Consider the following 9,035-nt stretch of genomic DNA (forward strand, 5'->3'; position numbering starts at 1 on the left):
GCATTTTATCCATGGAGGAGAGACATAAATAAAGTAAGGTAAGGGAGTAGGATGTGACCACTAGAAGTATGCTGGTGGCTGATAAATGCATCTGATCAGGCTCCTCAGGGGTCAGGAAGAGGTGAAGATCAGTCAGGCTGAAAAGAACAGGAATCAGACTGATTGAAAGTAGCAGGAAACAAGATGACTGGATCAGAGTTGGGATTACAGATTTAACAATGAAGTAAGCATGAGAAAATAAAGTTTATTAAGTGTAGCAGGACAAAATGCACAAATTGGAGAAAGAGCAGACATGAGACTGCATGTCATCCTTTCCCTACTTAAACAGGCTTCATGCCATAGATTGTTGTCAATTTAAAACAGACCATAATGGAGACCGGATGTTATTAAAGAGGTAGACATGAGCCAGATTTTCAGGAAACAAGATTTGAGTCTCTGGGAGAGAGAGGAAAAGTAAATTAATTACTGAGTCGGTGACAGGCAAATTCAGGAGAGAATCCAAGGAAAATGAACTTTACCGATTGCGAAGTCTTAGAGTTTTGCATTATCAGAAGGATTACAGGGGGGAATCACTTGTTATCTTTAGAGGATATTAACACCACCAGAACGAGAGCAAGGAGGAGAGCATTTAAGGCATGGCAAATCCTCCACAGGCATGTTTTAGCAGGAACGGTTTGAAACCAGTAGACAGGTAAGTTGCACAGAAGTTAGAGGAGATCAATAACTTCAAGAGGCAACACACAGGGGTCAGCTCACCACTCAGAGGACAATCTGACCCCTAGACTCATATCAGTTTGCCTACAAGATAAACAATATGTTAAAGAAAAAGAGATCTCACATTTGCTTTGTATAAAAACTCTGATCTGCATAATCTAAGCAATATAAGAGTTATGCATTCATTAAATGTGTGTATATATATATATATATATATATATATATATATATATATATATATATATATATATATATATATATATATATATATATATATGTGTGTGTATGTGTGTGTGTGTGTGTTGTGTGTGCATTGTTTTGTAGTGGTATGTGTGTAAGAGTTATGAAGGTGATCTTCATTGCAGAGGTAGGTGTTGATCCAGGAATCAGAGCAACTGTCCATCCCTGAACAGGGCATGGAGTCCACGTTACTCCTGATGTGCTTGTTGGTGTGTGATGGAGAAATGTGTTCAGTGTTGAGAATAAATAAGTGCTCTGTGAAGGTATTCTTTTTCAAAATCAACACAAATGCAACCTTTCACTGCCAAGTTTGCAAATCTTGCAACAACAAGATTTGTTTGAGTGTAAACAAGTGCAGGAAAAAGATTTTTCAAAGCCAAAATGTAGAATTACTCCTTTGTTCCCATTTTTTTTTAAATTTTTTTTTTTTATGATACTACACAGACTTAGGAATTTAGCATGCTAACCAAAGACCAAATGCCTACAGTATTTTGGACGAGCCCCCATTTTGCCCCAAGAACAAACCTATGGAACTGCATAAACTAATCCAGGCCAAATTACCAGCCAGGAAGTATCTTATCCCTTATCAGAAAAACAGACTTCACAGTGTTTGTTCTGATTCCAGTCACACCACCATTCATTACCCCTTGGCTTAAGGCTGGCAACGAAATGATAAGTTACACAGAGGTGTGTTGGATCGACTTAAGTAGGGAGTGTTTGAGCTCAGATGAGTGAAAGTATTAGTGTGGTGAGGTTTGTGTGGTGCAGTGTGTTCAAGGAAATGCTGGGCAGCTGCTGTTGTGGACATTTTTCATAGCAATGCAGCACTCTAAGTAGTGTTCTACCGATCAGATGACTTTTTATCTTATCTACACAAAGCTAGGCCTTATCACACTTTGGAGCCATCAGAACATCAACTTCGTAAACATACATTTTCTCGTGCTGATGGTGAGTAAAAGATAACTGAGAAGATATCAAATATGAAAATTCGATTAGACTTTTACTCTTTCCTCTTTTGATTCACCAGCAAACACTACAAAGACCTGAATGAATAAAAAGGCAAATTGTAAAGGTTGACATACATGCAAACATGCACATTAACATTCTTCCCCATCTGTGTACATCAGGGGTGGCCATTTCCCATCCTCAAAAGCTGCAGTCCTTCAAGTGTTAGGAGTTTCCCTGCTGCAACACACTTGACACACATAAGACTTAATCAGCAGACTTGCAAAGAGCATGACTTGAACTCTGCACAAGTCTGCTAATTACCAATTGATTTGAGTGGTTAAAAAATTTGAGTGAATGAAATATTCCTGATAAGGACTCCTGAATAGTAAAAAGGTCAATCTACTGGTCACATGGTATTTCAACAACAGTTTACAACAGTTGTTGCCAACTGTTGTAAACTGTTGCCAGGCATGAGTGTTTGTCTCTGTGTAACGGGAAGGAAAAATCCTAAAGATGCCATAAAAACATTAAGATGATGTAAAAACTGTGAAGCAGTAGTGAGAAGTGCAGAGTGGCAAGATGACAGGTGACCCACTCAGAACCAAATGATTACTGCAGGTCCAGTTCTTCATAAATGAAGGAGCACTGAGCTGCTTGAAGCCAGTAAGCAAGGGATTTAGTCAAAACAGGAAAAACCAAAGTAATCAAATCCGAATCTGGGAAACAGGTACACTGCAAAAACTCAGCCTTAAAAAAAAAGAAGAAAAATATGCAAAAATTAGGTAAATGTTGCTTAAAATAAGATAAATTATCTGCCAAGAGAACAAGTAAATTTGCCTTGTCAAGACTTCCCAAACAAGTAAAAATACTCTTAAAACAAGAGGGAATTCTCTGGCAGAAAAACTAGGAATTATCTTACCTTTAAAAAAAAAAAAGCATATGTGTAGTCAATTTAAGATTTTTTATCTTATTTAGATGTCAGTTTTTGCAGTTTAGAGGGAAGAAGAAAAGGACAAAAAGTTCTTTATGAGGCCATACTATTCTACATGAAAGCAGAGGCATTGGGGAGGACAGAACAGAAGATCCAGGCTTATGAGGAATAGGCTGTCAGTGTTGTCAAAGCTGAGTGGAATGGCTAAGGCATCACTGTGGGAGCCTGACCTGTGGGAAGGCATGAGCAGGAGAAAAAAACACAAAGAAAACACACAAGAAAATCCACAAATCCCAACAATACAGATGTGTGAATGGGAGAACAGTGTCCTGTTCTTTTTTCCCAATCATCTTTCTCACTATTTCCTTTTTTTTAAGGTACAACAGCCTCAGTCCCACTTGGCAAAGTACGATGGCGACACAGTCCTCCTCTCCCTGCTCTCAGGTCCATCACAGCAGTGTGTACACTGGTGTGATAGCTCATGTCTCGAGCTCAATGTTAGTAAAATCAAAGAGAATGCAAAAAGCAGATGTGTATGTGCATATGTGGGTGTGTGTGTGTGTGTGTGTATATATATATATATATATATATATATATATATATATATATATATATATATATATATATATATATATATATATATATATATATATATATATATGTACATTTGTACATTTATACATTAGATATGTGAACTTGTTGTGGTATATATTAGATGTCACACACTGGCACTTATTTAGCTCCTTTTTTTTTTGTGTACAATTGCTGCTGCGGTGATTTTTTTTAAAAAAAATTCCCCTGGGAACAGACAAAGGTTTTTCTTTTTTATTTTTATTTGAATTTGAATTTTAACCCCATCATCCTTGTGCCATACATTAAAGGACACATGATTACCCTGTCATTAAAGGGATCTTGACTAAATTAAAGTTAATCGCAGTGTTGCTGCACATACATAGACATCTGATCAATCAGTTAGGCAACCTTCTTTCTGAAGTTCTTTTCTTATTTACATGCAACTGTGCAGTACAGACATAAAAAGCTTCTTTGACCTCTTATTTTTGCTTTCCTCTATCAGAAACATGCCTCATCCCTCTCAAGTTGTCCAACACAAATTCTTCATATATCCAGTCAAACTCCATCCTTTGTTACTGTCTCTAACTTCTTCCTCTGCGGTGTATATTTGCTGATCCGAACACAGCTCACAGACCACAACACAGGTCCCAAGCCTCCTCCTGTGTCCTGCTTTTTCTCTGCTTTCAATTTTGTCTTGTGAACCCCCCCCCTTCCACTCTTGTAGATACATGTCTGTCACAAATCACTCCAGCACTTCTGTGTCTCACCTTACACCTCAACTTCAACAACCCCACTTTTTAACCAGTGGACACCATGTTCTGTCCCAGCTCCCTTTCATTCTTCTCTCTCTGCCGCCTTTACCGCTTCAAGAATTTCAAAGAAGTTTCTTACCTGTATAACAAATCTCTAAACTCCCCCTCACTCTCATTAAATAGACCTGTCCATCATCCTGGCAAAAAGAACCGTTTCAAAGCCAAAGTTTGTTGCGATTCCACCTCCACCTTGAACCAATTTGTCACACGTCAACATCTCTTTCAGCATTAAAGTAAATCTTTCACCAGGCCATCAAATACAAAACAAACCACTCTGGCCTTTGGCATACTGCAGTATCAGAAAATGCGTTTTTCTTCCATTTGTATCAGAACAATACAACTGCACAGCTGAGTTATTATCTTACAGAACATTTATCTGGAGACTCAGAAGAGCAAACTTGTTGAAAAGCCATTGATTTATTTTTTTTTAGACCAGGACACAGCTAAAGTAGGCATGAAATAGCAGCAGAAAGACAGTGAAAAGAAGCCAGAGTCAGGTCACTGGTGTATTGGATTATATTGTTAGCAGCAAGCAAACTGCATTAAAAAATCTCACCAAAATGTCAATGACATGCAATTTTTATGCTTAAATATCACATTCCACCAGGAAGCATACACAACCAAACTCCTCTTTTCTTTTCTGTCCATGTTTGTCCGACTTGTTGCAATCTCTTTATGGGAAATGCAGTAACTCTCCTTTATCACAGCAACTCCTTCAACAGAACGTATTATGTCTTCATGAGAAAAAGTGCTCTCTGTCTGTATGATGTTGATGCAGTCAATGATTGAAAACAAAAGTATCATTAACTGCACTTAAATTACCTGTCACCACAGACATAGTTTAAATCAGAAGGAAGCCATTACATACTAAGCACATCAGGAGCAAGATGTCTGGCAGATTAGGTTATTTATAGATGGGAAATATTATGAGGAAATGTGTAAGTCTTCAGCATTTCCAGTGAACTGGGATGTTATGATGCGGTGACACATTGACAATATAATGCTTCCTTCTTTTATTGGTTATCTCTTCATTTCATCTCGTCAGTCGACTTTCCACCATTTACACTTCCCCTTTACTGTCTTATCACTCAGGACCCGCTAAAAGCTCAACCACATCGCAAACCAAAGCTCCCCAATCTACATTTAAAGCTGATGGAAATGCTTTTAACGTGTTTTCATCTTTCTGTTTATGGACTTTTCTCAAATCCAAAGGTTAGGCTTGAAAAGTCATTTCATAAAATTCACAAAAGTGCCACAAGGAAAGGCAAAGTTGAGGTGGGGTCAGAGAAGAAAGATCAGAGAAGAAGATGAAGACAGAAGGGTGGATAAGGAAGAGAAAAAGATGTATAAATGGATAAATGAATAAGAAGGAAGGATGAAGACGCAGAGGAATAATGGATGAAGGAGGGGGGATGAATGAGTTGGGCCCACAAATGGGTGACGGAAGAAGATTGGAAGGATGAATTGGTGAGGAATGGAGGATGAAAAAATTATTAAAGAGACATATGGATGGATGGAGGGAGGGAGGGAGGGAGGGAGGGAGGGATGGATGGAGCATTAGAAGAGGGAGGATGAGGAATAGTTGAGGGAAGCGCAAGAAGGATGGAAGAATGAAAAAGTGAGGATGAATAAGTTCAATTCAATTCAGCTTTATTTGTACAGTGCTAATTCACGACAAAGTCCTAAAGGCACTTTTACAGACACAGTCCAATTCAAGTAAATTAATTGGTGTCTAATTATAACCCAGATATTACAAATCCACTCTTTTTTGCACTTGACTTATTTGAAGACAGCCCAAAATTACAATGACTGTTCATATCAGCATTTCATTAAAAAAAAAAAAAAAAAAAAAAAAGCTATTTGCCTGGCGAAGGAAACCTGTGCAGGCCGAGTACAGCTGTGTTCTCAAAAACACTATTTTGTCATGACAATGGGATCATTTTGGGTGTAAAAGCTGAAAGCAATAACAGGTTAGAATAACTATCACCTAAAAAGATCATTCAAAGTCTGAACAGGTCACGAAATATAAAAGTGTGTGTGACAAAAAGAAGATTTTGATATTTTTAAAGATTTTTGACAAAATCACAAAACTGTTATGTTTCAAGAAAAATCTGAAACCGGCCAAATGGTCCAAAGTTATTGTTGGTTTATAATGGTTCAGTGTACAGACATTCAGACGGTAGCATGCCTCATTTCTCCTCTTAGATTTTTCTCTTTCTCCCTCTCTCTCACACACAAACACCATGCATCATACTGTAGGTGTTTCTACCTAATTTCTTCACAGCCCCCCTCTCACACTCATTAGGACCTTTGCTGTTACCACAGCCACACAGGTGTTCAATCTTTATGACTGCCACACGGGGAAGGCAGGAATTGGCTGCACTGCCATCCATCATAATTTCTTCAGAAATTTTCTAGTTTATCTCCACAACTGATTATTCAAATCTAGGGTTATGAGGGTGTTGGAGCTTTTCCCAGTCCATCACAGGACAGAAACCCTTTTAATCAGACTTGCAGGTAATTCTAGGGAGAATTTAGTGACTCACATGCATGTCTTTAAACTCTGGGAGGTGTGTGAAGTGGTTGGGAGGGGCGCCTTCCTTTAACAAGGATGAGAGCTTAGCCATTGTCTTCTTCTTTCCCAACATCTCAACTGGCACCTCTAAGGGCCATCCCAGTACAGAACTGTTCTGTACTGGGATGTCTGAGTAAAGTCAAGCCAGCAGCAAATGGAAGCTGGTGTCCAATAAAGGAACATCCATTACTTATAAATACACCTGATTTTACTCTGTCAGGTCTGATAAAGGCTGAAACTGTAATGTGTCTCACTGTTAAGTTACAGAACCACACATGTACACCATGACTGTAGCCCCTCCACAGCTGTCATGGGGTCTATTTTGAATAATTAAGTCAGAAAGAACACAATAGCCACTGTTGAGCCCCCTTAATCATCTTGTTATTTTGTGGTAACTGGAAAGGAAAGGTAAGCCTGTATTGTTGTTTTCCAGGAAGGAAAACTCCCATTGGCTGGCTGATTGGTAGAAGAGGACTGGAAAGAGGTCAACAAGCACCATAACTCTAAGCCGGGGACACTTATTACGTTCATGCATGACAAAAAAATAAGTAAAATTGAGAAAAATTGAGGAAAGCACTCATGGGATATCCTCCCAGTGGAAGCCTAGTAACATAACTAGTGATTGCTAAGGGTCACCAAGCCAACCCAAACTACCGGTATTTTACATAAAGGAACATTTTTTTAGACTAATATTAAATTCCTTGTCTTTTTATTTTAGATTATTGTTTCCTTTTCAAAGGAAGTCTTCACAAAGATGCTCAGAGACTTAACAGAGCTAAATTCTGAAAAGAAAACACTAAATATGAATTCCTTTGTGTTTTTGAAGGTTTGACAACAAAACCTGCTGCTTCTAAGATCTTATTAACTTTAATGAGGCGTGTCCTTCATCAGTCTTGTTCTCCCTCTGATCAGCTGCTGAACCTCAGCAGGGCTTCAGATACAAAGCATCCTCTCTGCTGGTGTCCTCACAAAGACACAAATGTGCAGGGAGAAGATAAATGGCTGGCAAGAATAAAGAAAAAAAAAAACCTGTCAACTAACTTTACACCCCGTGGCTAAATGTTAGTACAGTCTGCCTGGATCGCGGGTGTGAAAACTGTCTGGGACATGCTTCTTTTCATTTGCTTTCACTCTTCTCACCCTTTGCTTTTCTCACTTCTTTTTACCTGGGAAAAAATCTCAGCAAATCTCTCACTTAGCCCCTGATGGATGTGACAGGGCAGTCATTCAGTATATTAGAGAGAAAAGTAGAAGTGGTTCTTTGTGGATGAATACAGAAGCTGGACCCAAATATGGCATCTTGTTAAAATAATTTAGGAAACCTGATTTAACATGTCTCTATGAACAGCATGAAAGAAGTGTGTGATTTGGAGACAGGCAAGTGTGAAGATGCAAAATGTGGAAAAACAAACATGTCCGCCTCCTCTTTGCCTTGAGATGCAGTTGTTCTAGGATCAGTCTGAAGCAGAGGGACAAAGCGAAAGTCCACAAGCATAATCTGCTGCTAATAAGGTAAGAGGAGATACAAGATGATGAATACTTGGAAGCTTTGTTTTTATTTAAAGATCTATGCAGTCAGCTTGCACTGTTTTTAAATGTTCTTTTCCACCAAATGTTGATTTAATTGATGTATTTGTGCAGAATTACTTTTCAGTGTCAAATCTTTCGTCGTGTCTTTCAGTAGCTGGAAGTATGTTGGTGATGCTCTGTTTTCTTTTGCTGGGCTCTCTGCTTCCTACTGGTATGTCAGCAGCTCGCAGGAGGCATCGGCAGAATTTTCAAATGACATCCGTGGTATGTCATTTGAATCCATCCATTCCCACTTATTTATATCTCTGTCCTCTCTGACAGGGGCAGAGGAGAGCGAGAGAGAGAAAAGAAGCTTACCCTACTGGGGACTGTGGTCGTCAGACTTTTTTGGATGGTTGGAGGAACTCCAAGCCCAGGCAGCCGAACATGGGATTCAGGACCTGGCTCGCACCTTCTGGGCTCACTTTCCCATAAGCAGTGAGCTGGGTTATGAAAGCCCTGGGGCTGACCCTCAACCCGAGGAGTGAGGCGAGAAAGGAGCCACTTGCTGAGAATTTAAAAAAAAAAGAGCAGGGAAATGTTACCTGCAATTTAAAAATCTGATGAATTTATATTTTATAGAATAATAGTGATTGCTTTATATATCTTTTCAACCTTAATAAAAGACAATTGTGGAGAAAACATGCTGAAGTGGTGACATTTAGACATAACC

The sequence above is a fragment of the Telmatherina bonti genome (assembly GCF_933228915.1).
Source record: "Telmatherina bonti genome assembly, chromosome: 15".
Classification (NCBI taxonomy): Eukaryota; Metazoa; Chordata; class Actinopteri; order Atheriniformes; family Telmatherinidae; genus Telmatherina; species Telmatherina bonti.